We start from the raw sequence: 27980 nt of genomic DNA on the forward strand, positions 1-27980 counted from the left end.
GGGGACATAAAGTGGCTAGAAAAGGCAAACCAAACACTGTAAACCTAAGGATATTTTCATTAAACAGTTGTGATTGTTGGCATGATTTGTAATTTGAGACAATTAAAATCATTTGTTAAGAAGTCAAGTTGATCATTATGTATATTGTGTTTGCCTGAGGTGATTTCCTACTTAAGTTAATAGATGTGGAAAGTCATATTCCAGTGTGAACATCTTTACTCCCTAGGCAGGTGCCTTTGAACTGTGATAATAGGAGAGAAACTTAAATGAATAGAGGCAAATAAGCAAGTAAATGGCATGCATTCATTTCTCTCTGCTCTGCATAGTGTATGGGAGGCAACCAGCTGCCTTAACCTCCTTCCCTGAAGTAATGAAAAATAATCATGACTTATCAACTAAAATTGACCTAAGAGTCTGCTTATCAAGTATTTCTGTCACAGCACCAAAAATGAAAACAGTGGATACTTGAATATTCTAGAGGCATCTGTAAGTTGGAAGTGAGTTGAGAGGGATAGGAGAATGTCTCATCAGCTTTTGTGTTGCTGTGATAAGACACTATGAGCATCAAAGTTTATAAAGGAGAGAACTTATTTGGGCTTACAGTTAGAGAAAATTAAAGTTCATAGCCATCATCGTGGGGACCCTGACAGCAGACTGACAGGCATGGCTGAGCAATAGCTGAGAGTTTGTTTCTTGATCTACAACCATGAGGCAGACAGAGTTACCTAGGAATGAAATATGTATTTAAATTACTGAAAACTTAATCTACTTATTTAAAAAGTGCTTTGGAATTAAGGAGAGATTTTTACTTGAAAAGATTATTGCACTAATAATGATATGCAGCAATGATTTGCACCTATTTATTTATCAGGCTCAAAATGACTTACAGAGAGTATAAAACAAATATACAAGGAATTGATTTCAGGATTTGGGACAAAGAATATTTTCTTGTGTGTAGTCAATTCTGGTTATGGGCCACATGGCACATCAATTTCTCCTATGGCTGAGGGAAGGTTGATCTATTGTCATTTGTGCAGAATAAAAATGAATGTGAAGCACATATAGAAAATAAAGTTTAATCAGGTCACCTATAAAGTTTTAAATAGAAAACTAAATCAATTTAATAATTGCTGCCATGATTAAGGAATATGGCAAGTGTCAGATCTTCAGCATGTGCTGCTAGAGTAAAGACCAAGGAAGGCCAGTGTTAATAGTCAAGCCACAAGAGCATGGTTTTGCTGAGTCTTACTCATTCCTTCACTTACTAGGAAGGTCTATTCACATTCTGAAAGGTAATCTCCTTTCAAAATGCACTTTCTTAAATGATAATTGTACCAAAAAACACCCAGAAAAAATATTCAGGGCAGAATTTGATCATGTAGCTGGATATGTTCATGGCTTAGATGCAAAGGTGATATTTAAATTACACATCACAATTGATCAAAGAAAATTTGCCCTTCACTCTCTCCTTTAATTCAGTGCTCTGAGACTACAATGTAGACAGAATAATTTGGGCATTACTTATGTAGTTAGAATTCAGGACATCTGTATTTAGTATGTTAATTCATATGTCTCTGGTAATTGACAGAAATTTACATTTTTACCATTCTTGGGGGGGGAAGGGACATTGATAGAGATGGCCATGCACCTTCTATTCCAGACGCTGTGCTCATGATTTTCTTTTGACATTCATTTTCTAATTAATGCTTTATGAAGTCATGGGAATTTTAAGCACCTGCAATTGTTCATCACAGTCATGGTTAACAGTCTGGAAATAACATGTCATGATCTATGATATACCCTGGATCCATTAGTTTCTTTTTACGTTTTTCTCATTACTAATTTACTAGGTTCATTATGCTTGTTTTTTATTTTCTTACTGCTCTTGAATAAGATGGCTTGTTAAGTATGAACTCTAGATATAATTCCCTGAAGATATTCTCTCAAGTGCCTTGTTTATTCACTGTCCACTTATGATTGTCAGAATATTTGTTGGATAATGTTACCAAAAGATTTCAATGATTTGCTTTGTATCAAATTTGTTTATATGTATTATAAGATATATGTAAAGAAATTCCTCTCCAACTAAAAATATAATCAAATCCACATCAGCATATAAAATCCACACACATGATAAACCACATAAAGTGTGAATATACAAATAATTATGCAGATAGTAACTTTGATATATAACAAATCTTCATCATAAAGGCATAAAAAATTAATATACTATAATTTATAGTTTAAAATATTGATTTTATTTTCAATTATGTGTGTGTGTTTATATGTATGGCTGCAAATTTTCAGAGAAGATGACATTGCAAGCCTGGATCTGGAATGACAGGCAACATGGAACAAAGTCCAAATAGATCAAAGACCTCAACATAAATCCAGCCAGACTGAACTTCTTAGAAGAGAAAGTGGGAGGTACCCCACTTTCTGGTACAGGAGACTGCTTCCTGAACATAACACCAGTAGTACAGACAGATATCTACAATTAATAAATGGGACCTCCAGAAATAGAGAAACTTCTGTAAGGCAAAGGACACAGTCAACAAATCCAAATGGGAGTGCACAGAAAGGGAAAATATCTTCACCCACATCTGACAGAGGACTGATTTCCAAACTTTACAAAGAACTCAAGAAGCTAGTCACCAAAACACCATATAATCCAATTCCAAATTGGGGTACAGAACTAAATAGTGAATTTTCAATATAGGAATCTAAAATGGCTCAAATATACTTGAGAAAATACTCAATATCCTTAGCCATCAGCGAAATGCAAATCAAAACAACTCTGATATACCCACTTGTTCTTGTCAGAATGGCTAAAATCAAAAGCACCAAGGATAGTTTATGCTGGAGCAGATGTGGAGAAAAGGGAGGACTCCTCCACTGCTGGTGGGAGTACCAACTTGTACAGCCACTTTGGAAGTCAGCATGGCGATTCCTCAAAAAAATGAGAATCAGTCTACCACAAGATCCAGAAATTCCACTCGTAGGTAGGCATATACCCAAAAGATGAATATTCATACAACAAAGACTGCTCAACCATATTCATAACAGCATTATTTGTAATGCCCAGAAGCTGCAAGCAATCTAGATGCCCCTCAACTGAAGAATGGATGGGGAAAATGTGGTACATTTACACAATGGAATACAATTCAGTAGAAAAAAACAATGGAACCTTGAAATTTGCAGGCAGATGTATGCAACTACAAGAAACCATTCTGAGTGAGGTAACCCAGTCACAAAAAGACAAACATGATATGTACTCACTCATATATGGATTCTAGACATAGAGCAAAGGATTATCAGCCTACAACACACACCACCAGAGAAGCTAGGAAACAAGGAGAACCCTAAGAGATACATACAGGGTTCCTCAGAGAAGAGAAAAGGGACAAGATCTTCTGAGAAAATTTGGAGCATTGGTGGGAGAGGAGGGGAGAGGGAGTGAGGGGAAAGAGAAAGGAAGAAGAGGAGGGGAGAGGAGGACATGAGGGAGCAAGGAGATTTGAGTCAGGGCAAGAATAGAGGAGAGCAGGAAAAGAGATACCACAATAGAGGGAGCCATTATAGGTTTAAAGAGAAATCTGGCACTAGGGAAATGTCCAGAGATCTACAAGATGACCCCAACTAACAAGCTAAGCAATAATCAAGAGGTTCCCTTAAATACTCTTCTACAATAATGATCTTGATGTCTACCTCATATGCCATCCTAGAGCCTTCATCCAGTTGCTGATGGAAGCAGAAACAAGACACCCACAGTTAAAATCTGAGTCTAACTCATGGAATCCAGTTGCAGAGAGGGAGGAGTGATGCAAATGGGGTCGAGACTAGGCTGGAGAAACCCACCGATACTGCTGACCTGAACTATGGGGAGCTCATGTGCCCCAGAGTGACAACTGAAAAAACAGCACAGGACTGATCCAGAAGCCCTGAATGTGGGTGTCAGTTCGGAGGCCTGGGCAAATCTATGTGGCCTCTGGTAGTGCATCAGTATTTATCCTATTACATGAATGGACTTTCTGAGCCCTTTCCACATAGAGGGATACTCTCTCAGCCTATACACACTGGGGAGGGTCTAGGCTCTGCACCAAATGATATCACAGACATTTAATATCCCCATGGAAGGCCTCCCCTCCTTGGGGCGCAAAAAGTGTTTGTGGCAGGGAGTCAGTGAGGAACAGGAGAGGAGGGGAGGAGGGGAGGGAGAGGGAACTGGGATTGACATGTAAAACAATCCTGTTTCTAATTTAATAAAAAAAACAAAATGGACACACACACACACACAGACACACATACACACACACACACACACACACACACTAAAAGAAAAGGATTGCATTTTTTTTAATGTGGATTCACAGAGCATAGTAAAGAACAGACTGTTGCAGAAGGCACTGTAGGCACCCCTCACAGGTATTTTTTTGGTAACGGAGTATTGGACCCTTCTACAGAGAAGTCACAAAGGACCTATACAGAAGAGTTAATGATAGTAATCAAATTTTGAAGAAGAGATAAAGGGCTTCATTCTGTCTTCAAGGGACTGATAGGAGCTTTGAAGTTCAGAAGAAAAAATATAATCTGGGAAGGGAAATGGAGCCTGAGTAACTTGCAAATTAGCCATAGCTTTTACCTGATCTGTCATTATATTTATTCGGGTTATATAGGGGCTCTAGGGAAGAAAGAGGCAAGTAGCACTCTGGCTCCCATAAGACAATTGCTTCTCAGATAGGCATGCTCCCTCACAAAGCCCATTTGATATATCTATTGTGGGCTCTTTGTCCTGCAAATCTTACTGCTTCGTAGAGGAGTTTCAGACTTGAAATACATTTTGAATGAGCTCTGTTATTTCAGAGACACAAGGTAACTTGATCATAGAGAGGCTTGTGTAGAAGAATGGAAGTAGCGAAGGACAGAATAGAGTCTCATATCAGCTTCTTCCTTCAATTGAAAATACAGAGATATATGTGCATTTAGTCCTATATTAGTGTCATATAGCACAAATTTGTTAAAGTTTCAATAATGCTATCCATGTTTTTTTATATTTACACAAAACACCCATGTCATTTGTGTTTATACAAAGTCTCCTCAAATTAATGATCAGTTTAGGTCTTCAATATCAGTGCTAAATAAAAGCAAACACACTTGTGTGAGAATGAACATCATTGAAAATGATAAACATTACCTTGTCCATGACCTAAGAAAAATAAATAATATTTTCTACACTGATTTTGCTATCTGTGATAGGCTTTTTAAGATATCTTTTAAATGTTCATGGATAATTTCATCAAAATTAAATTTGGTGAGAGGTTTTAATCATAAATATGTTAACCAAATTTTATCAAATACTTTGCTGTAACTCTTGAGAGATGGGCTTGTAAGATGCTATAAATCCAACATAATATTTGATAATGTACACCTCATATTAATATCCCTACATGGATATCTTCCTCTTCTATGTACCTTTCAGATGCTGGCAATTATTATGTTGTGTTTTTATTCTTCAGATCTGAGCATGCAGATACTCAAGAATTTTATTTATCTTTTCTGAAAAAATAGCTTCTCACTCTATTAATCTCTACTTTGTTATTGTTTCAGGTTTCCTGTTGATTTAAAGACTATTATTATTTTATTTCTCATTTTTATTATGGATGTGTGTGGTGTATGCATCTATGTTCATGCGTGGTTCAGTGCACAAACCTGTTCATGGGTGTATCCAAGGCAGAGCTCCACATTGTATCTTTCCTCAATAGATTTGTATGTCCTTATTTTTTATTTTTTATTTGAATTAGAAACAAGATTGTTTTACATATCAATTCCAGTTGCCTCTCCCTTCCCTCCTCCACTGAACCACCAACTAACACCCTACCTATCCCATACCCTTTCTGCTCCTAAGGAAGGGTGAGACATTCCATAGGGGGAGACTTCAGAGGCTGTCATATCCTTTAGGCTCAGTGAGTATCCCTCTATGTGGGCTCCCAAAGTCCATTCCTATGCTAGTGATAAGTACTGATCTACTACAAGGGGCCCCATAGATTTCCGAGGTCTCCTCACTGACACTCACATTCATGGGTTTAGGATCAGTCCTGTGCTGGTTTCCCAGCTATCATTCTGGGGACAAAGAGCTCTCCCTTGTTCAGTTCAGCTGTTTCTGTGGTTTTCATCAGCCTGGTCTGGACCCTTTTGCTCATCACTCCTCCTTCTCTGCAAATGCATTTCAGTTCAGTTCAGTTTTTAGTTGTGAGTGTCTGCTTCTACTTCCACCAGCTGCTGGATGAAGGCTATAGGATGGGATATAAGTTAGTCTTCAGTCTCATTATCAGGAGAGGGCATGTAAGGTAGCCTCTCCTTTGTTACTTAGATCGTTAGTTAGTGTCATCTTTTTAGATCTCCAGACATTTCCCTAGTGCCTGAATTATTTTTAAACCTCCTTCTATTATGGTATCTCTTTTCTTGCTCTCTTCTATTCTTCCCCGAACTCCAACTTCCTGCTCCCTCATGTCTTCCTCACCTCTCCTTCTCTCCCCTTCTCATTCTCCTAGCTCCCTCTCCCCTCCCGCCGTGCTCCCAATTTGCTCAGGTGAGCTTGTCCCTTTCCACTTCTCCGGAGGACCATGTATGTCTCTTTTAGACTCCTCCTTGTTTCTTAGCTTCTCTGGTGGTGTGGTTTGTAGGCTGGTAATCATTTGTTCTACATCCCTCCCCCATGCTCCCACTTTGTTCAGAGGTTCTTGTTCCCCTCTCCTTCTTCGAAGGACTATGTAATCTTCTTTTGGGGTCCTACTTGTTTCCTAACTCCTCTGGCAGTGTTGATTGTAGGCTGGTAATCCTTTGCTCTATGTCTAGAATCCATATGTGAGTGAGTACATACCATGTTTTTCTTTTTGTGACTGGTTACCTTGATCAGAATGGTTTCTTCTAATTCCATCCATTTGCCTGCCAATTTCAAGATGCCATTTTTTTCCCACTGAGTAGGACTCAGTTGTGTAAATGTACCACATTTTCTCTATCCATTCTTCAGTTGAGGGGCATCTAGGTTGCTTCCAGGATTTTGCTATTACAAATAATGCTGAAATGATGATCATTGTATAGATGTCCTTTCTGTATGAATGTGATTCTTTCAGGTATATGCCTAAGAGTAGAATTACTGGATTTTGGGGTAAACTGATTCCCATTTTCCTGAGGAATTGCCATACTGATTTCCAAAGTTCCTGTATGAGTTGGCACTCCCACCAACAGTGGAGGAGTGTTCTCCTTTCTCTACATCCTCTCCAGCATAAACTGTCATTGGTGTTTTTGATTTTAGTCATGTTGACAGGAGTAAGATGGTATCTCTGAGTTATTTTTATTTGCATTTTCCTGATTGCTAAGGATTTTGAACACATTCTTATGTGCCACCCAACCATTTTAGATTCTTCTGTTGAGAATTGCCTAATTAGTTCTGTACCCCAATGTAAGAGTTCCCTAGTGTAGTTTTTCGGGTCACTTATGTATCATATCAATTGCAAATAGTAAAAGCTTGACTTCTCTCTTTCTAATTTATATCCCCTTTATCTCCTCTTATTGTTTTATTACTCTAGCTAGAACATCAGGGACAATATTGAAGAGGTATGGAGAAAGTGTCTTGTTCCTGATACTAGGGGAAACCAGTTCATTCCTCTCCATTTATTTTTATTTTGGCTGTTAGCTTGCTGTATATTACTTTCATTATGCTTAGGTATGTTCTGTAATCCCTGATCCCTCTGAGATCTTTATCTTAAGGGATGTTAGATTTTTTTCAAAGGCTTTGTAGCATCTAGTGAGGTGATCATGTGTTTTTTCTTTCTCAGTCTGTTTATATGGTGGATTACATTGATGGATTTTTGTATGTTGAGCCATGCTTGCATCCCTCGGATGAAACCCACTTGATGGTGGTGGATGATTTCTCTGATGTGTTTTTGGATTCGATTTCCCAGTATTTTATTGAGTATTTTTGCATCAATATTCATGAGGGATATTGGTCTATAGTTCTCTTTCTTAGTTGTGTCTTTCTGTGGCTTGTGTTCCCATTCTTTTGTAGCCTTGTAAAAATTTGGCAATCACCCTTCTGCTTTCATTGTGTGAAATACTTTGAGGAGATTAGGTATTAGCTGTTCTTTGAATTTCTTATAGAATCCTGCATTGGAGCCTCTGGCCCTGGGCTTTTATTGGATGGGAGAATTTTGATGACTGCCTCTATTTCATTAGGGGTTATATGTATATATAGATTGTTTATCTGTTCTTTTTTTAATTTCAGGAAGTGAAATCTATCCAGAAAATTGTGAATTTCCTATAAATTTTCAAAATTTTAAATTTGAATTTTCAATTTCCTTAAAGTTTGAGGCATACAGGTTTTCAAATATGACCTGATGATTCCCTGGATTTCCTCTGTGGCTGTTGTTATGTCCCCCTTTTCATTTCTGATTGTATTAATTTGCATGTTTACTCTGTGATATTTGCTAAGTTTGGATAAGAGTTTGTCTGTCTTGTTGATTTTCTTGAAGAACCAACTTTTCCTCATATATATTGATTCTTTATATTGTTTTCCTAGTTTGCAGTTTTTTATTGCATCCCTCAATTTGATTATTTCCTGGCATCTTCTCCTCCAAGGTTCTTTGGCTTCTTTGTTTCCTAGAGCTTTCAGTTGTGGTGATAATTCTCAAGTGTGACTATTCTCCACTTTATTCATGTGGGCACAATGTGCTGTGAACTTTCCTCTTACTAATGCTTTCAAAGTGTCCCATAAGTTTTGGTATGTTGTGTCCACATTCTCATTGAATTCTAGGAAATCTTTATTTTTTTTTTCATTTTTTCCTCAACCCAGGGATGTTGCATTTGGGCCTTATTCGGTTTCCATGACTTTGTAGGTTTTCTTCTATCTGTGTTGTTGTTGAATTCTAACTTTAAAGCATGGTGGTCTGATAATATATAGGGGGTTATTTTCATTCTTTTGGACCTGTTGATGTTTTCTATGTTGCCCACTATGTGGTCAGTTTTAGAGAAGGTTCCATGTGGAGTTGAGAAGAAGGTATATTCTTTTGTGTTTGGATGGCATGTTCTGTAGATGTATCTTAAATTGGCTTATAACTTCTATTAGTTCCTTTGTTTCTTTGTTAAGTTTCTGTCTGGTGTTCCTGTCTAGTGGTGAGCATGGGGTGTTGATGTCTCCCACAATAAGTCTCTGAGGTTGAATGCATGATTTGAGTTTTAGTAATGTTTCTTTTGTGAACATGGATGCCTTTGTATTTGGGGCATAGATGTTTAGAAATGAGGCACCATCTTGGATTTTCCTGTGATGAGTAGAAAGTGACCATCTTCACCTCTTTTGATTGATTTTAGTTTAAAGACTAATTTATTAGACATTTAGTATTGTTACCACTGTTTGTTTCTTAGGATCATTTGATTGGAAAATATTTTCCCAACCTTTAATTCTTAGGTACCGTCAGTCTTTGAAGTTGAGGTGTGTTTCTTGTATGCAAACTAAATGATGGATCCTGTCTTTTTAGCCATTCTGCTATCTGTGTATTTTTATAGGGGAGTTAAGCCCATTAACATTGAGGGATATTAATGACCATTGACCAGTGATTGTTCATTCTTGTTTATTTGAATTTGGTGATGGTAATGGAATTGTAGGTGGATTTCCATCCAATTTTTCTTTGGTTGTTGGTAAAGTGGGATTATCTATTGCCTATGTTTTTCTGGTTGTAGTTAACTTTCTTGGGTTGGAATTTTCCTTCTAGAACTTTCTGTAGTGCAGGATTAGTGGATATGTATTGTTTAAATCTGGCTTTGTCATGGAATATCTTGTTTTCTCCATCTAAATTGATTGAAAGCTTTGCTGGGTATAGTAGTCTGGGTTAGCATCCATGGTCTCTTAGTTTAGGTAGAATATCTATCCAGAACCTTTTGGCTTTCAGAGTTTCCATGGAAAAGTCAGGTGTAATTCTAATAAGTTTGCCTTTATATGTTACTTGGCCTTTTCCCTTTGCTGCTCCTAATATTTTTTCTTTATTCTTTATGTTTGGGGTTTTGATTATTATGTGGCAAGGATACCTTTTTTTTGTCGTCCACTCTATTTTGTGTTCTGTAGGCATCTTGTATTTTGATTGGCATGTCTTTCTTTAGGTTGGGAAAGTTTTCTATGATTTTGTTGAATATATTTTCTGAACCTTTGAGTTGGGTTTCTTCACCTTCTTCTATACCTACTATTCTTAGGTTTGGTCTTTTCACAGTGTCCCATATTTCCTGTACATTTTGTGTTAGGGATTTCAGATTTTCTTTGATCAATGAGTCTATTTCTCATAGTGTTATCTTCAACTGTTGAGATTCTCTCTTTCATCTTTTGTCCTCTGTTGGTTATTCCTGTACCTGTTGTTCCTGTTCATTTACTCAACTTTTCTATTTCCAGCATTTCCTCAGTTTGTATTTTCTTTATTGCCTCTATTTCAGTTTTCAGTTCTTGAACAGTCTGAATTGTTTACTTCAGCTGTTTGATTTTATTTTTTTGATTTCCTTAAGAGATTTGTTGATTTCTAGTACTTTTGTTTTTTTCCTTCCATTTCTTTAAGGGATTTTCCCATATTCTATTTGAGGACCTTTATCATTTTCATGAAGATGTTTTTAAGGTCATTCTCTTCTCCATCATCTGTGTTGTGGTGTTCAGGTCTTTCTGGTGTAGGGTCTCTAGACTACAGTGGTATCATATTGGGTTTTCTGTTGTTGAATATGTTTGTATATTGTCTTCTTCCCATCTTTTTTCTGGTGGGTGTAGAAGGATTCACTTTTTCTCCTAGTCCAGTGATTGTAGACTGGACTGGCACAAGGGACCTGGAATTCTCTGAACATGCTGCATCTGGCAGAGCTGGGATCCACGATGTGCAGCTCTCCAGCCTCAGGTGACCCCAAGCAAGGCAGAAGAAGAAAGATCAGAAATGGCCCCTAGGCTACCTTGTATGTCCTTAGTTTTTAAGATAAATATCTCTGATTGAACTTAAGGCTTACAGTTTCAGCTAGCAAGATGTCTGCATCTTCATACTTCCTTTACTGACTCAATGCTAAATTTACACAAACATATCCAATGCTGGGTCTTATGGATTTCATAATAAGAACTCAGATTTTCATTGTCATACAACAAGCACTTTTCAGAGGGCATTATCTCCTCAGCCAATTGTTTATCAGTTAGTGTCACTTTTATTTTTATATGATTCAAATGCCTTTCTATGACTTTCCCAATTTTATTTTTTATTGCTCTTTGTTTTCTTCTACAAATTTCCCTTATGAAACATTGTGTTAGGTAATTTCTCCTATTTTGATATGTGTATTTATTATGTAGTAAAAGTTCTAATTTCATATTGGTAATTTCTTTGCCCCATAGATTTTTAAATTAAAGAGGAAGTACCACATCAATGGTAATTTGTGTTACTTTTAAAAGATCCCCATTTGCATGGTGAATCAGCATTAGATCTTAAGATCTGCCCAGGGGAGAGGCCATATATCCCATGCTCCACACCTTGAGGGATGTGTGTCCTAGTAAATATCCAGCTCTAGCTCTGATCTCCATTCTAGAGAACATGTTTTTTATTTCATCAGCATCTCGTCCACATTCAATTAGACCCTAAGACATGTCAGAGGTCCCCCCCCCAAAAAAAAACTTTCAGCGTCATCAATGAAGAACACAGAGTCCTACAACTCAATGCTCCAAATTACATTCCAAAGGCTTAGCAGTCACCATTTCTTTCTCAGTCTTCTTAGTTCAGGAGGTCTGGCACCCTCTTGTTATTCTATCACAAAAGAGAAAATAAAATAAATCCTATGTATATAATTATAAAGTCGAAGAGAAATATTGTGGAAATGTAACAAAATCGTGCTAATATTTACTAAGTAATAATGGAATAAAATGAAAATTGATTTTGCCACTGTTAAACAATTAAGATAAAAAATAATATAAGTCTGCATTAGAAAAATTACTAATAAATACTTAGAAACAATAAATGAGAAAACAGAATAAGTAACATTTTTAATTTAAATTAATTTTTTAAAAATAGATAAGGGTAATATGGAAAGCATGCATAAAGATTAAATTACCAAAATAAAAATGTAGCTTAATAATTCTCAGTTTCAAACATGGAGAGAAATGATTTTGGTAGTGCTGAAATATATTATTTCATAAGCATCACAGAATTTATCAAAACTTTCTTCAAACCATAGAACTAAATAATAACTTAAACCCATTTTTGAAAGGAATAGATGGTGAAAATACCACCCCCACCAGAATATTCACAGACAAGCTACCATGTTTCAAAATAAACAAACCATACCCAACTCAAATATTTTTAGAGAGAACTACCCAGACTTATTGAAGAATTTCTTGACATGTTCATCAAACTGAGGGTGATGGTTAAAGATGAATATTCTACTAATCAAACAATGTAAAGAGTCAGTGTCTTTTGTTGCCAGTGGAAAGGCAAACTTGTACAACCTGGGAGGAGGAAGATTGATAATATCTGCTCAACTTAGAAGTGCACATAACTCTTGTGCTGGAAGTGACTGCATTTACATTGCTGATAAATTCTTACCCATGAGAAATGATTAATGCAAACAATATTGTTTTGAAATAACATAAACATACAAACAACCCAAATGTCCTTTTAGAATACACAGTTACTATAAATCATAGTCAGTTTACATATTGGAATAAAATTATTGCAAAGACTCTGTCATTTCCATATGCTGTTATGAGAACGCTACAGAATATGAGAAGTGGCAAAAAAAGCCCAGGTGCAGAATACGGTTGTTAGATGAAACATCATGTGTAAAATGAACTTTGTGTGTATTTTCAATATCTAAAATATCTGTGAAAGAATGAATTTAAATATCAAAGCAATTGTGGGTAAATAGGCAATTTATATATTCCAAGGGAAGTCCTTTGCATTTTTAGGTGGTGAATGAAGGGAAAGATTAGAAAAGAATTACAATCCCTATGAGTTTCATATGATATTTGGTTCTAAAAGCCTTTTTTAATATCTAAGAAAATGTTACTATTCTATTAATTTTAAATGCCCAACTACAGTATTTTTATATATTATCTGCATATGTATTATTTATACATGCCCATTCACTAACATTAAGTTCCATTCCATAAAAATCTCATAAACAACATAGATGTTGACACGCAAATATGCCCCCTTTCACTGTATGCTACAAATTTTGCCTCATTATGGGAAAATCTTTTATTTGCTTATAAATGTCTAATTCCTACATGCAACCTCATTATGAATTTTTATATTTGTGCATATATTTTCTTGTTTTTATTAAAGCTATCTTGCTAATTTTGCAAACAGATGATTGCTTTCATTTTCTCTAGTGAAATTGTCTCTAAGCATTCACAAGGACAAGGTAGAAATTTTCATTATGTGAGATTCAGTTCAACTGTGAATATTTAATCTTTTGATTATCATTTACATTGCTTACTAATTTAAACTATGTGGATTGTTGCTAAGCATATACTTACATGATTCTCTTAAGAATCACCATTTTATAAATACATAGAAGCAATATTTTAAGATGCTTTAGTACATTTTTGTTCATCTTTGTAAACTACAGTATTAAGCTTCTGCCAACATATCATAGGACATAACATATGCCTGCATCTGTGTTTATTTGCGACTCACCAGTACTCAATATCTGGCCATTTCAGATGTACTAATATCTACTGTCAAATGAAATTAAAATACATTTTTGTTAAGACTGCCATTTATGTTTCCTAATTATTAGTGATGTTTTATTGGGTGTGACTCCTCTCTCTACAATGTCAACACCAATTGTGTTCTATTTTGCATTACAACACATAGTATTTTATCAGCTCACTTTTTTCTTCCATTTTTAAATAAAATTATCTTTCTTATATCTGTAAGAATTCATAATTCCTTACCATGTTGGACTATTGTGCAAGAAGAATTCCTATTATTTTGCTCTGAACTACTAAATATTTAAAATTTTAAATTCAAATAATTTTAAAGAAATGAATGCTGAATATCACACATTCCCTTCTGTTACTGTGGTAAAAATATTTCAACAAATCAGGGTAGCAAGTTCAACAACTATTCACATTGCATCATGTCAGCTGTCAAGAACAGAAAGAGACTCTGCCCTCTGTCCTTGGCAGGTGCTCTAGCCTACAGTGAGTCTGGGTGCTGCTCTTCCCCCCCTACCCAATTTCCCACATCAACCCCTGCTCATTTCTGCCTGAACCCTCCCCCTCACACAAGTGGACATGCCCAGACCGGAAGGCCCACCCTGAGTCTGGATGTACCTCACCCCAGTCCACTCTCCACCCCCTGTCTTGCTGAGGGCACCCAAGCCTCAGATGAGTCTGAGTGCTGCTCTGTTCCCCTAACCTCCTCGATCAACCCCTGCTCGATTCTGCCTGAAACACACCCCTCCCCTCAGACAAGAGTGGGAACTGCTCCCCCACCCAAACTCTCATATCAAGCACTGCTTGCTCTGACTGAGCCCATCTGGGCAACAGTGGACCTTCCCAGTCCAAGAAGGCCAATCCTGAATACAGACACCCTCCACCCTTATCCACCCACAACCCTGCTGTCCCCAAGAACACATCAGAAAAATCATCCATTATGATCATGTAGGCTTCATCCCAGGGATGCAAGGATGATTCAACATACAAAAATCCATCAATGTAATCCACCATATAAGCAAACTGAAAAAGAAAAACCACATGATTATCTCACTAGATGCTAAAAGAGCCTTTAACAAAATGCAACACCCATTTGTGATAAAAATCTTGGAGAGAACAGGAATAACAGGAACATATCTAAACATGATAAAAACAACAAACAACAAACCAACAGCCAACATCAAACTAAATGGAGAGAAAACTCAAAGCATTTCCTCTAAAATCAGGAACCAGAAAAGGCTGTCCATGCTCTCCATATCTGTTCAGTATTGTACTTGAAGTTCTAGCTAGAGTAATTAGACAAGAAAAGGAGATCAAAGGAATACAAACTGGAAAGAAAGAAATCAAACTTTCACTATTTGCAGATTCTATGATAGTCTACATAATGACCTGAAAAACTCTAGCAGGGAACTCCTACAGATGATAAATACTTTAAGCAAAGAAGTGGGATACACAATTAATCCAAAAAAATCAATAGTCCTACTATATCCAGATGGTAAATCCTATGAGAAAGAAATAAGAGAAACATCACACTTCACAATATCCACAAGCAACGTAAAATATCGTGGCGTAATAGCAACCAAAAAAGTGAAAGACCTGTACAGTAAGAACTTTGAGTCTTTAAAGAAGGAAATTAAAGAAGATACCAGAAAATGGAAAGATCTCCCATGCTCTTGGATAGGGAGGATCAACATAGTAAAAATGGCAAATTTGCCAAAAGTAATCTACAGCATCAACCCAATCCCAATCAAAATTCCAACACAGTTCTTCACAGACCTTGAAAGAACAATACTCAACTTTATATGGAAAAACAAAAAAAAAAAAAAAACCAAGGATAGCCAAAACAACCCTGTACAATAAAGGAACTTCTGGAGGCATCACCATCACTGACTTCAAGCTCTATTATAGAGCCATAGTTCTGAAAACAGCTTGGTATTGGCACAAAAATAGACAGACCAATGGAATAGAATTGAAAACCCTGATATTAACTCAGAAACCTATAAACACCTTATTTTTGACAAAGATGCTAAATCTATACAATGGAAGAAAGATAGCATCTTCAACAAATGTTGCTGGCACAACTGGTTTTGGACATGCAGATGATTGCAGATAGATCCATATCTGTCACCATGAACAAAATTTAAGTGCAAATGGATCAAAGATCTCAACATAAATCCAGCCACGCTGAATCTTTTAGAAGAGGAAGTGGGAGATACTCTTGAAAAAATTGGCACAGAAGACAGCTTCCTGAACTTCACACAAGTAGTACAGACATTCAGATCTTCAATTAATAAATGGGACCTCCAGAAACTGAGAAGCTTCTGTAAGGAAAGGACACAGTCAGTAAGACAAAATGACCACCCACAGAACGGGAAAATATCTTTACCAACCCCACATATGACAGAGGGCTGATCTCCAAAATATACAATGACTTCAAGAAGCAAGCAACCAAAAAACTGAACAATGAAATTAAAAATTAAGGTGCAGAGCTAAATAGAGAATTCTCAACACAGGAATCTGAAATGGCTGAAAGACACTTGAGAACGTGCTCAACATTCTTAGCCATCAGGGAAATGCAACTCAAAACAACTCTGAGATACCACCTCACACCTGTCAGAATGGCTAAAATCAAAAACACCAATGACAATTCATGCTGGAGAGGATGTGGAGAGAAAGGAACACTCCTCCTTTGCTGGTGGGAATGTGAACTTGTAAGACCTCTCTGGAAATCAGTATGGTGGGTGCTCAGAAAAATGGGAATCAGTCTACCTCAAGATCCAGCCATTCCTCTCTTTAGCATATACCCAAATAATTCAAGTTCATAAAAAAGGACATATGTTCAACCATGTTCATAGCAGCACTATTTGTAATAGCCAGAACATGGAAGCAACCTTGATGTCCATCAACTGAAGAATGGATAGAGAAAATGTGGTACATTTATACAACGGAGTACTACTCAGCAGAAAAAAAGCAATGGAATCTTGAAATTCACAGGCAAATGGATGGAACTAGAAGAAACCATCCTTAGTGAGGTAACCCAGTCACAATAAGACAAACATGGTATGTACTCACTCATATATGAATTTTAGACATAGAGCAAATTGTTATAATATAAGGCAGGAGGAAACTGGAGCTCATTGCATTTAATCTCAGGTAACATAGAAATGGCTTTCAGTCTGAGGTTTCATAGAGATGGCAATCAGTCTAAGCATTCATAGGGACAGGATCAACCCTTTGGTCTGAGGATTCAGTAGAAGTAAGAGGTCTCACTAGTGGTTGGCTCCTTTACTTCTCTGGCTATTCAGCATTTATCCTGATATCTGATGCTGGGCTTTTTATTACTAAGACCTATTAAGGCTCATATTACAGCGATACCCACAATGGACTGGGACATCTAACATCATCTTAAAGAAGATTATCCCTCAAAGACAAGTCCACAGTGCAACCCAATGTAAGCAATTCCTCACTGAGATTCTCTTTACAGTTGATTTCAAATTATGTTAAACTGCTAATCAAAGCTACCACACTAATCTTACACATGAAAATTAACTTCATATTTAAAGACCAGTCATATATATGCATGGAAACTTCAACTATGCTTTTATTGGAAATTCATTGTATCACTGTGTAAAAGTGAAAGGAAGTATACTTTTTATGTCAGTATAACAAGTAATAAACACATATTTTATGTGTTAGCAAGTCTAAAAATTGAAATTTACATACAACTTGAAATGATAAATTCCACTTGGTAGGTTTTTCAAAAAAGAGGGCACAAAATTGTCTTGGAATGTAAGGGGGTGGGTGCAGGAGAATTTGGATAATTGAACCATTCTGGAAAAAATTTGTGTGAAAATCTCAAAAAAAACTAATAAAAATATTTTACAATATAGTCTATACAAAGCTTGTTTCTTGCAAATAATTATATTATTGGAAAATAAAATTAATTTTATTTTTCACTTTCTAGCTTTAAAGGCTTAAATTCATAGTTTTAATAATTGAAGCAGTTACAATTATATATATATATATATATATATATATATATATGTTTTAAAAACAGGAAAAAAGAAAAAAGTAGCTTATTTGCTTTACTGCATAAAACAACCCATATGAGTAAATTAGAGAATTCCCTTAATGCTTAAGACTGTTTTAAAATGTACTAGGATGCCTACACTAGTTTTTTCCTGTCCCTTAATTTCTATATCTAATTCTCATCTTTAACTTTTAACTTCATCTTTTAATAGCATTCATACACATAATACAAATAGCCAATGTTAATTAGTACCACTCTTTTTTTAGATTGAAGTATATATTTAGTACTTTATAAAATAATTTTTCTTAGCTTTGTAGAAATAATATTTAAAATTTCTCACAACTAGTTTTTTTCTATAACCATATTTAAGTTTTATTTGTAAACATATGTGTGCTTACGTAGAAATACCAGAGTTCAATGTCAAGTGTCCTTGTTTTTTAGTCTCTATGTTACTTTTTGAAACAAGATCTCTCATTGAATCTATATGACATGAACTTTACTAAACTGTGTAGCTTCCAAGTCCCAGGGATGTTACTATGTCAATTTCCTCAGGGCTAGTATTTTCGGTATCTACCTCTCTTCCCAAAGTGTTATGTGCATGTTTGTTAATCAAGCTCAGTACCTCAATCTTGCACAGCAAGTACCAGTTCAACCTAAACATCTAATTTATGTTTTCATGAGAATCTTTTATTTGTTCAAATTTTCTTTTATTACAGACTTTCTTAGTAAATGTATTTTCACAGAATTCACATATGTGTAAATAGAATATACTGTCCATATACAATAAAAATATGCAATAAAGAAAAGGCAATATTTATATTTTGTTCATAAAAAAGAAATTTCATTGTTATATTCCTCCTAATATTATTTAAATACAAAATGTAGTTGATCTTCTTAGTAGCCTAATTTTTCAGTGTTTTGCCTAATACTTCAAAGAGGGCATTCCACTCTTGAATGATATCAAAAGTTCACATTATCATGTGTAACAGAGGTAACCCTGAATGTATAAAGGCCTCAGTAGATGTGTGTAGTTGACATAAGTCAACAATATCAAGAGCCATAGTCTTAGAAACATCAGTATTTATCTCTAGAATATGAATGGACTTTGGGAGCACTCTCTTAGCCTGGACACACAGGGGAGAGTCTAGGCCCTCTTCCAAATGATATGACAGACTTTGAAGATCCACCATGCAAGGCCTCACCATCCCTGGGGAGACAAAAAGGGGTTGGAATGGGGGTAGAGAGAGGAGGAGGGGAGAAGGGGAGGAAGAGGGAACTGGGATTGACATGTAAAATGAGCTTGTTTCTAATAATAAAAAAAGAAACAAATATGGGAAAACATTGGTCCTTCTCCCATGTGGAACTCAGATGGAAGACAAAGCCTTCTGCCAGTATGTGTGCAGAAGTTGATAGTGTGTGGAAAAATTGTTCAGCATAGATTTTTACTCTGAGATATCCATGGTCTTAATACTCCTCCTCTGCAAGTAGGCTTTCCTACTGAGATTACCCAAAATAGTCTCTTTTTTTCCATTATATACCATAAACTCCAGCTACCTCATTCATTTCTATGTAATAACCTCACTCCTAAATTCAAATTTATAAAATAAACACACTGAGCTTCCAGATCGATATGCATGTCTTGTGGCTTTTCCATCAGAGAGCCAAGTCTACCTAACCCAAGCTTTTCTTTGTGCCCTTGTGTTTGTTGTTTCTTTATTCCTTTCTTATCCCAATCAGGACACTTATATGAGATCATGAAATGATGTGGCAACTGAGTTTCTGTATCAGTAACAGTGCTGTAGCAAAACACTTCAGAATGTAGTGTGAGGGAGCGTTATTCTGGTTAAAGTTCTACATGTTTCACTGAATCATGGCAACAGAATGTAGAGGGATACAATTCTTCAACTTATGACAAAGTGGCTGACAGAAGTGGCCAATGGCATGCTATTCTTAAAGTCATGCTGACAGTGACTTACTTCCCTTCAAACAGAGATATCATAATAGAGGGAGACATTTTTGGTTTACAGAGAAACCAAACACTAGGGAAATGTCTGGAGATCTACAAAGATGACACCAGCTAACTATCTCAGCAACGGAGGAGAGGCTACCTTAAATGCCTTCCCCAGATTATGAGATTGATGACTGACTTCTATGTCTTCATACAGCAGTTGGTGGAAGTAGAAGCAGACACCCATAACTAATCACCAATCTGAACTGGAATCCAGATGCAGAGAAGGACCAATGAAGAGTACAGAGGTCCAGACCAGGCTGGTGAAACACACAGAAACAGCTCACCTGAACATCCGTGAACTCTTGCTCCCCAGTCTGATAGCTGGAATACCAGCATGGGACTGATCAAGACCCAAGGAACATGGGTTTCTGTGAGGAAACCTCAGAAATCAATGGGACCTCCTGTAGAAGCCCAGTATTTATCCCTAGCATAGGTGTGGACTTTGGGAGCCCAGTCCATATAGAGGAATACTCCCTGAGCCAAGACACAAGGGGGTGGGCCTAGGCCCTATCCCAAAGGATATGAAAGACTCTGATGACACCATATGGAAGGCCTCACCATCCAGGGGGAGTAGAAAAGATATGTGACAGATAAGATTTTAGTTGGGGGGGGTGTAGGGGAGGACAGGTGGGAGACGGGAACTGGGATTGTCATGTAAAACAATCCTATTTCTAATTCAAATTTAAAAAGTTGGGGGGAAAAGTTACCAAAATAAAAGAATGATTTACAATGAAAAAAAAACAAAAAATAAAAAACAAGTTCCTAATAGTGTCATCATATTAAAAATCTGACAAAATATAATTCCATTGATCATGTTTATGTCTTAGGTACCAAGTCTCTTCCTCAAAGTCCATCAGCTAACAGCAGAGCACCATAATGGCAATTTTGTATATTAACCTTTATGAAAATTTCATACCTGAGCCATATATTCTAGCCACTCTTAGCCCGTGATGGCTCATTGGACCTTCCAGAAAGCAATGCTAATTTAGGTCCAGTGAAATATTTTTATATTCTTAAGTTCTCAGCATTTTTCAAACATCTAAATATAAAGTATCGTCTTAAGTTCAGATTTTTATCTTGGAGTCCCTATAATACATAACACAGATGACTAAATTCCAAAACACTACGCACAAGGTAAGCAACTACATGAACAATATTGGCAGAAAAATGGCCTAGAAAGGAAGTAAGTATGGAACGAAAGACTAAAACTCAGTAATTCAAGCAATTAATCTTGTTCTCTCTATATACTGCAGGACTTACGGAATTATGCTTTAACTCAAAAGATCTATCTATCTACTCACCTATACTCCCATAACCTAGATGCCTCAGGCATGCGTGACTTTTATTTGGGCTGTCTGTGGTTATTTTTTGCAGCTTTTCCCAGAAGATATTTCAATATTTCTCCTTTCATTTCCAATTCCTAGGTTCCACTGAACCTTCAATTTCATTTGTCCAGCTTCAATTATTTTAGACTTTTGGGTTGCCTACAGGGGTCCTGACCCATTCTCCCTCATTTCTTAGACTGTCAGCATTTCCTTGAAATTTGGTTGTAACATACCATTACCCTGTAACTCTTGCATTATGCATGTTTGCTAATCCAGCAAAACTTGTATGATGCCAAGGATTGTCACCAGCTACAACTCTAACCAGAACCCTTAAAACAGGGCCTTTGAGAGCTGTCTTTCCCTGTGTGGTTAGATATAAGAGAATATGTCCTCAGACTGCATTGTTTAGGAAACCGTAGAGATTTCTTTCCACACCAAATCATCTTCTGAATAAGTAAAATCTTTTAGAAATGTACTCTCACGATGAGTGTTGCCTAATCAAATTCTTTGATGCCTTTAGTGTATCTTTTTTTTTTGTAAATTTTATCCTCTTGATTTTAACAACCCTACTTTCATCACTTACAATTTATTTGGCTTCAAACAAAACATACAATATATTTTGGAACAAACTGAAAAATGTCAAACCCTTCATCTGTGCTTTTTGTTCAGTGTATTATTATTAGACACGTTCTTGAAAGCAAACAGGATCATGCTACTGACTGATTTTTGGCAGCATTGAGATGTGCTGTGCTATATTAAATAGCTTATTCTCTTTAAACCCCATTCCATGTCAGCTCCATTATGGAATGCAGTCAAGTTCATTATCACAATAGAATATAAAATGATTGGAGTTCTTTGGCTTTTTCATTTCTAAGCAAACAACCTTAGAGAACCAATTTAAAAGAGAACAAACTGAATGTGGTTTATTGTGTAAGCCATTTTCAGTCCTTTGTGGCACAGAGGACATGGGAAAGCCTCGGTTCCTATCATGGAGACTAAGAAGCAGAGAGGTTTTCTCCCTTTTGCCCTTTTATATTTATTTAGGCCACCTCAGTTAGACATATCTGTAAATCCCAGACACACATGCAAAGAGGCTGGCTTCCCTAGAGAACTAGGTGATGCTCAATAACAAGAAACCACAGTAAATTTCGCACTTGTCAATTGGATATCCAAATATTTTACTTTAAACCATAACATTAAACATCTGGACAGGTAAACGCTCAATTGCACTTTGTAATTCATCTGCATCTGCTTATTTCATAGAATGCCCATCTCTTAACACTTTTCTAAACTTCATATGCAATATCTTTTCTCAGATTTCATATAAACTTTTAACAATAAAACACTGTAAAACCAAAAGAGCACTACATACCTATCATATATATCATGAGGCACATCAATCCTGAAAACGGAGGGAGGGATACTGAAAGTAGATGTGGGTCCAAAGTAAAAGCAAAACCAAGTGCAAAGAACAAACTGTTACTTCATCCACTGAAAACATTGCATTTGTTCATGACTCAAGAGATACAATTTCATTTTGATTTAAACATTTGATTCAATCTACAACTCCACACATCACACACACACACACACACACACACACACACACACACACACACACACACACACACACTCTATTAATGATTTGGTGCTTGTATGTTTGAAGATTTATCCCAGTGCCTTACTCTTAACTAAAAATAAATCATTAATTTTCTGGTTTTGGTGTTAAATGGCAGAGTATTTTTAGATTACTTCTAGATATTTCACAATTGATATTAAATCATTAATCAATATTCAAAATTTTCTCTTCTTCCATCTCCTTGTTCTTCCTTCCCCTCTTTATATTATTTTAATTTTTATTTCCATTTTTTTGCCAGAATGTCTAAATTAGCATCTCTGTCCTACCCTGAACTTACAGTGTAGCCTAGATGGCCTAGCTTCATGGTCTACATGTGGATCTGTGGAATACTAGCATTACATGCCATGCCACCATGCACACTTGTCAAGTTATTTTTTCAAATTGTGTTTAACAATGGGAAAGCTATCCAGGATCCTTCCTGGTTAGTATTTGAAGCCTTTGCTTATCTCTCATTTCTTATTCTTCTTTGACTGATACAAATGTTAACTCAACCTTAAGTTCTCAGAAGTGAACATGAGTGATTGGGGGGATTTATTGCATTCTTTATCATTGATGTCATCTTCTTTGTCAAATTTGTAGTTTTATTCATAAAGGATTGAGTATGTGTATGTGTGTCTATCAATCAAATCAATAAATGAATGGATTTCTTTCTATGCTCAGTGACAACTCCACTCCAAATGGAATGCCAGATACTAAATTATTTAGTGACATTATATTTTGGTATGTTCTACATTATAAAAACTAGGACATTTATCATGTTACATAATTTAAAATGATATGATTTGATTATTGTTTTATCAAATTGTTAAAGTAACAGAAGAAATTAAAAAGCCTCTACTGAGCATTTACTGTCATATTTGATGGTAGTAATACCCACTCCTGTGTTACTACTCCTGTACTTAAGGTAAAGAAAAGATGAACACTCTAAAGTAAGGGGAAACTTATGGACCAATTAAGGAACTAATGAGTGAGCATGTGTCATCTCCTTCATTCTGAAGCTAAGAAGATATTTTGTTCATGTAATTTAATATTTCTAATATACTCAATGAAAAACACACACACAGTGTGTGAGGGAACTCATAGACAGACAGACAGAAGTAGAGATAGACAGAGACAGAATGAAGTAATGATAGAAACACATCGAGATTAAATGTGAAGAAAACCACAGGTGAAGATTAAAAATCTTGAGAGGAAAAAAATGAGTAAGTTGCTAATTAACAGAGTGAAATAAACAGAAGTTTTCTAAAGACTTCTCATCAGAAATCTTAAAACCAAAAAAAAAAAAAGAGCTGATTTATTAGTTGTGTTGACAGACAAAATAAATCACTGTGTAGTCCTAAAAGGTCTATATTCAGAAAAAACAATATACAAATGAAGGAGAGTTAAAGATATTTCCAGACAACCAAATTCATATCAGGGTATTTCTTCCCTGGTATAACTGAATGCAAAATATTATTCGGGGAGATAGAAGATCATACAAAGTCATACAATGTAGAAGGTATTATACTGTTATCTCCATAAAGAGAATTTCATTAGAACTATTTAATAAATGTAACATACATTTAATTTTAAAAATTTTTACTGGCATAAAGGACTCTATTTCAATTAAGTTGCAGTGGTGCATTGTTTCATTCTCTCAGACTGAACACTGAAATGGACAACAGTAATAGTCTGAGGGTAAGTCAGCCACAAGTTTTGCATGGCCAGAATTCAGCTTACCATATCAATTAAACACCTCCTATAGGTTAAGAACCACCAATTTTATATTCCCTTCTCCCATTATACTTTTTTGTTTTTTAATTATTATTAAAGCAAAGAGACTTTGCAATAGTATTTTCATGCATGCTTTGCTTTGGCTGATATTCCCTTATCTCTCACCCTCCTTTCACATTCTCCTGCTCCCAACATTTGGACCCTTTTAACATAGGAGTCACATTTTACTTTCATGTTCAAGCATTTTGATACCCATCCCCTTGCTTATTTAAATGATTTTGATCTTCTAATAGCTCATTTTCTTAGATTCATGAACTATGCCACACACACATATTTGAAAGGGCTTTTGATATTTCATTCCTACAAATGAATGTTTCCATTTGATATTTACAAATTGAGAAATGCATACTTCCACATTTGTGGCTTGTATGTTTTCTTATTTGTTAGACAGTTGTATATTTGTAGTGAAATTATTTTAGCTTTCTCTTTTTAGTATAAAAATCAGATTTATATGATTATAATGAATTCCAGACACAAAGTTTTATGATGTAAGTTTTTCATGAAAACAAAACAAAAATGCACTGCTTGTACCAGATTTATGAATACTAAATTTTAATATCAGCTTATATAGCAACAAGAATTCAGTTGTTAAATCATTTTATTTTTTTACTTCACTTGAAAAAATAAATGTAGCTATATACAGTAAACACAGAGTTAAATGTTCTTTATTGTTTGAATTAATACTGCAACAATATTTTTGTAAAATAACCACTATATTTTCTTATGTATGATTTTATAAATGAATAAACATTTTTAAACATGACCAAAGACATCTCAAACTCTTCTTTTAGGAATATATAATTATTTAAATTTACTTTTAGGAGTCAAGAGGAATAATCTAAAACTGAAATTCACAGTTAGGAGGAGATTCTTATTGCCATAAAGGACAGGAAACAAAACATCTCTGTTTCGGACCTTGTTCACAAAAATGTTCAAACTTGGAAGGGCAATGTCTCCTTACACAGAAATTTTCTTTGAAGGGCGTTAAAGATATCCTAGTGATGCTTTTATAACAACAAGGAAAAAGAGAAGGAAGTTGTGAAACATGAGAGAAAAGCACATGTTTGAGTGAAGATTAAAGTTTACAGGTATGAAAATACTGGCAATACAATTATGGGGCCAGAAAGAAGCAGAAAGAAGATGGTTAGAAGATACTCATAACCTCACAGATTTCTCTGAAGAAGCCTACCATAGAAATTATTCTTGCGGATATTACATCCCTGTGTCTGTGAACAAAAGCCCATTGTCTTTCAAATAATTCCATCAACTAACAAGAGCATTGTGATTGTTGTTTTTGAGCCTTGGGCCTTATTCAGCAATTGATTTATTCTACAGGAAGATTATCATGGAATATTGATAACACATGCACAACTTGGCATGATGAATTAAAAATCAGGTAGATGATAAAATTACACTATACATGATAAGTTAATAGATTATGAACCTAATTTGTCTCCTTAAGCTTCCTTTTTATCTCTGGTCAAACAAGAATTGTTTCCCAAATTATATAATGTTTTCTAGGCACTTATTTCCAGACTGCCTAATTTCATCAATTATTAAAAGTTTGTCAAAAAAAACTTTCTTTGTTTTTAATATTCACAGTGTTTGGGGATTGAGAAGAAAATAACAGAAACTATTAAAAAAAAAACAAAGAAAATGTTGATGACATTTGCTCACAACACAGAAAAAAAGGAATGAGACAAAGTACAGGAGAGTGGGTCAGAGTGTGAAGAAGGAGCACAGGGCAGGAGGCAGGAGCATAGGATGGGAGGCAGGAGTAGAGAGGCAGGAACACGGTTTGGAATACATGTACACGGGACATGATGCAGAAGTGCAGGGCAGTGTAGGAGTCAGTAACACAGGACAGGAGTCAGGAGCACAGGGCAGGAGTCAGGATCACAGTGCAGGAGTCAGGAGCACAGGGCAGGAGTATAGGGCAGGATGCCAGATCACCAGGCAGTCAGTGTGATAAGAGCCTCAGTGCTAAGATGCTCCTATCCTTGTGACAATGTTAAATGAAAATATGACAGTGTGCATTGACGAAATAAGCAAGATTCAATAGATGAATTTGTTCAGTGTACAAAGTATACATATATTGATATCAGAAACCCTATGCCTTATGTTTTGATGAATGGATAATGAAAAGGAGTGCATGTACACAATGAGTACTATTCAGCAACAATGGAAAAATGAAATCATGAAGACTGAAGGTAAATAGATGGTTCCAGACAGGATTATACTAAGTGAGGCAACTCAGACTTAGAAACTCAAAAGGCACACCTTCTCTTTTAACTCTGTGTAACTTCTGGATCCAAATTGTCAGATGTGAATGTACAAAAGGGAGTACTCATGGATACCAGAAAAGTATGCAAAGGGGAATTACAGGTGTGGATGGACAGAAGCAACATAGAATAAGAAAAAATGAAAAAGAGGGGGGACAACTAGGTACAGGAAAGGAGATCAATAAAGTTAAAAATGCAGAAAAGAAGAAATAAGCCATGCCAAGACTGCCCGAAAAAGCCTTCAAGGAAGCATTACTTTATATTTACTAGGAAATAAAACATATTGAAGAAGTTAAACCACTTAGACTTGCAATGTTTCCTTAACAACCAAACTAACACATCACTCAGTTCTAGGCAAAAGGTACCTTGCTTCCAAGGATGGTCACAATAATCAAAGTAGTCCCTAAAACAAGGTACATTACCAATGTAGCACTTGGTTGCCACTGGGGTTTGTAGGTGGGCCTGTATTTCTGAAGACACCAAGCTCTTGGGACATGGGACTCCAATGATTTAAGCTGCATCAAACCCTGAAAGCCTCTTTCCTCTGGTAAATCTAGTGAATTTGTTGAAAGAGGGGAACAATTGAACTGTCCTATCTAGTTACAGTACCTATGAACCATGGCAATTACCAGTATGGCAAGATATACATGAAATACAATAATAGGCAAAAATATGTCAGTGGGGTGTCAACTAATAGCTCTCAAATTGGACGTAAGACCCACTCAACAAGAGGGAAATCATGCCCAATATTGGAATTGGAAACTAAGATATATTTCTGCGATTAATAGGGTCACAGACTTTAGCACATAATCTGCTACCACCAATTTGCTAGAGAACCATAATTCCTTAGTATATTGGAAATGTTATTCTTATATCCCTTAATATACATAGAGACCATACCTATCTCAACACACACACACACACACACACACACACACACACACACACACACACCATTGTATGACATCACATCTCTTGCATTTATGGCCCAGGGAACATCAGAAGAGAGGGGTAAAAAGACTGTGAGAGTCAAAATGCCAGAATTTCCAATGTGAAATCCCATCTCCCAGAAATGACTGCATAACCAAAATCAAAACAATTAAAATATCCATGGATATGCTGTCATTGAAAGGGAAAAATTTTATAGTTCTACCTGTTGAAAAAGAATTTCAGGCAACCAATAACTACTAGAAGGAGAAT

The sequence above is a fragment of the Cricetulus griseus genome, chromosome 2, assembly GCF_003668045.3.
Source record: "Cricetulus griseus strain 17A/GY chromosome 2, alternate assembly CriGri-PICRH-1.0, whole genome shotgun sequence".
Lineage (NCBI taxonomy): Eukaryota > Metazoa > Chordata > Mammalia > Rodentia > Cricetidae > Cricetulus > Cricetulus griseus.